The 3,557-nt window shown below is 34.4% G+C and overlaps 1 non-coding gene across 1 annotated transcript; it reads left to right on the forward strand.

The window, feature by feature from the left end:
* The first annotated feature begins 233 nt into the window (after positions 1-233).
* On the forward strand, positions 234-452 carry LOC120165542. Its single transcript, XR_005519829.1, has one exon. It is a non-coding gene; the product is annotated as a small nucleolar RNA U3 (small nucleolar RNA).
* The last annotated feature ends 3,105 nt before the right edge of the window (positions 453-3,557 follow it).

The following is a 3,557-nucleotide window of genomic DNA, read 5'->3' on the forward strand; positions in this document are numbered from 1 at the left end:
TCTTAGAAGATCACAACCAAGACAATCTTCAAAATCTCAACCTTCTAGATAATCTCCAATAATAGATTTAGGTAGACTTTTGCAAATCTATTTTATTTTATTCTTGATGGTTTGACATGATTGGATCCTGGTTGGTTTTCATAGTTATTATGATTTAGTTCTATCAAATCCCACATGGGAAAAAGAAGACAAAGAATGATGATATTTAGCTTAGAACCAAGAGTTTGTAGGATACGACCTTACTTGAATAGGATTTGTTCTATACGATCGTACCTTTGTATCCTTGAGTTATAAGGAGACAAGCTTCCAAGTCTGGTTGATGAAATGAGATTGTGTGATCAGAGCGTGATTATTGGTCAGCAGTCTCTTAAATATGGACTTCATTGGCCGTAGAGGATCGTTCTCAGCCTGCCTTGTCTTGTCGGGATGGCCACACAGTTGTCTAACATACTTCCTTTTTCATTTTTTTCTTTTTCTGATCGTTAGTTCCATTGCATAGACCTTTGGAACAAATTATGGGTGATTTTGCCTATGGTATTGTTAAAGGCAATGAGCAGATGAATGGCTTGAAACTTGACAAATACGAGTTTAGAATTTTCAATTTTATTTTTCTTAAATAAGAACTTAATTGGTTGCAGAGGATCATTCTCAGCCTGCATTGTCTTGCCGGGATGGTCACGCAGTTGTCTGACAGACTTTCTTTTTCATTTTTTTCCTTTTTTGATCAGTAGTTCCATTGAATTATCCTTTGGAACAAATTATGGGAGATTTTGCCTATGGTATTGTTAAAGGTAATGAACACATGAATGGCTTGAAACTTGCTAAATATGAGTTTATAATTTTCAATTTTGCTCTTCTTAAATAAGGACTTCATTTTCCGTAGAGGATCATTCTCAGCCTGCCTTGTCTAGTTGGGATGGTCGCGCAATTGTCTAACAGACTTCCTTTTTCATTTTTTTCTTTTTCTGATCGTTAATTATTTTGCATTGTCTTTTGGAAAAAAATTATGGGAGATTTTGCCTATGGTATTGTTGAAGGAAATTGATGAGTGTTCTAAATTGATATATTTGCTCGTTAATTTTTCGATCTCATGGATTTATTGTTGCTGATTTGGTTGTGTTATGCTTATTTTTGTGCAACACAGCCTATTTCTAAAAATGGTGTATTCTGCATTTTTTTATTATTTGGTCATGACTAGAAACATGGGAACGACTCTGGGCATGACACTATCTGACGTGGCAGTTTCTAGAAGGTCCAGTCAATAGTAGTTTTCTAGAAGATCTAATCAGCGCCTTTTGGAAGGTGGACGAGCAGAGATATCTTAGGAGATTTATTTTTAATTTTGAAGTTTGAATTTGAAAAAACATTTGGAATTATCTTTAGGATTTTTTTTTTCTTTTAATTTATATGTTTATTTCTAGGATTTTAAAGGGTATAAATATCCTCTTGGGGTAAGCCTAAACACAACTCATATTTCACTCTTCTTCTTATTTCTAGTTTTATAAAGTTCTTTCTTTTCTTTTCTTTTCAAGTTTTCATTTTCATTTTATTTTAAGTTTTATTTTTAAACATGATAAGTATGACTTTTTTCATTCTTAGCTAATTTTCTCATAAGTGGAGAGCTAAAGCGATGACTCAATTCCAACATGATAATTGAAAAGAACTTGAACAACTTCGGAATATCTCTCTCAATCTCTACGCTTATTTTCAAAATCTAAATTTTGTTCAAAATCAAAGAATGATTTTGGTCATGATATTGTTGCAATTAAAGGTGAGGGAGAAACGATCGGCTTATTAAAAGCACATTCGACTTCCTGGGAACAAACTTGGCAAGATTGTCTTGCTAAGAGGGAATTGAGACCAAAATTAGTAGTTATTGAAACAACAATATGAGACAGTCTTAACGAACTTAAACGATTATTGATCTACGAAAATTGATGTTGATAAGATCAATTTTCAAAGCCAGAATCAAAGATTGCCTTGGGTACTCGGTATACAAAGTAGAGTCACAAAGATTGCCCTTGTAGACAAAATAACTTAACTGAATCCCGAAGGGAAAATATAATTTGATTATCAAAAGGAAACTGAGTCAAAGCGAGGCTTGAGGTTGTTTTTACCATATTTGTTTTCAACTTTACATTCTCTGTTTTCTTTATTTTTACTTTAAAATACTTTTTATTATTTAATCCTTTTTACCAAACCCTTTTTTTATCTATTGCATATCATTTGGTAAAGGTAATTCAAAATGAAATTTAGGAATTTCTAAGTCCCTGTGGAATCGACCCTTATTTCTCTTTACTACGTATTTCCTTCATTTATTAATTGAGAATAATGAATTTATTTTGACATCAAAATGACAGTTGTCAAATTGGTGTCATTGTCGGGGACTTCACCAAAGTTTCTAATTTTTTTGTTTGCTTTTGATTTATGATCAGGTCGAATTAGTGGAGTGCGACCCGAAAATTGAAGCCAGGGCTCAGAGACTTCACGCGCAGACGCTTTGAGAAAGAATGAGACAACAATCAGATCCATAATCGAATTCAGAATCAAATTTAGCCGAAGTCGTTAATACAAAACCAAATCCGATGGCCAATCCCTCTATCAGAGAGTTAGTCGCGACTCCTATTGAACAAGAGCCTTTGTGCATTGATTTTCCCCAAGGAAAAACTCTATACCAGTACAAAATTGGTCTTATTCATCTCCTTCCTACCTTCCGCAGATTACCAAAAAAAATACACATAAACATCTCATGGAATTTCACATGGTTTGCTCCAGCATGAAACCACATGGAGTAACTGAGGACCAAATCAAACTTAGAGCTTTTCCTTTTTCATTAGCAGATTCGGCTAAGGAGTTATTATTTTATTTACCCCCAAATTAAATTACTACATGGGCTTAAATGACTCGCATTTTTCTTGACAAGTTTTTCCTACGACGAAAGCAAGTGAGTTACGAAGAATGATACATGGAATTAAGCAACTAGAGGGATAGTCACTCTATGACTACAAGGAGATATTTAAAAAGTTATGTGCTAATTGCCTACATCATGGGTTAACTGAGAAAACACTTCTTCAATACTTTTATGAAGGATGCACTCCCCTGGAAATGAAGTTGATCGATGCTACCAGCGGAGGAGCTTTGGTGAACATAATTCTTACTGAGGCTAGGGATTTAATTTCCACAATGGCTACAAATTCCCAACAGTTTCGCCCAACTAAAGAAACTCCTCGAAGGGTTCATAAGATAAGTTCATCTTCTTTGGAAAGTAAGATAGATAAATTAACTAAAGTAGTTAACTTTCTTGTTGCAAGAAAGATAAGATCCAACATATTACGTTGAATTTGTGTACTATCTGACCATCCAATAGACAATTGTCCACTGATTCATGATGACACAACAACTCAAGTTAATGCAGTCGGGAACTTTCCATGACCTCCCTAGAGGGCTTATAATCCCTGTAGCAATACTTATAACCCAAGATGGAAAGATCATCCAAATTCCAGTTACGCTCAAAACGCAAGGCCAAATCAAGCTTATCAAACAAGGCCACCTCCATC

The sequence above is a fragment of the Hibiscus syriacus genome, unplaced genomic scaffold (assembly GCF_006381635.1).
Source record: "Hibiscus syriacus cultivar Baekdansim isolate YM2019G1 unplaced genomic scaffold, ASM638163v2 tig00111582_pilon, whole genome shotgun sequence".
Taxonomy (NCBI): domain Eukaryota; kingdom Viridiplantae; phylum Streptophyta; class Magnoliopsida; order Malvales; family Malvaceae; genus Hibiscus; species Hibiscus syriacus.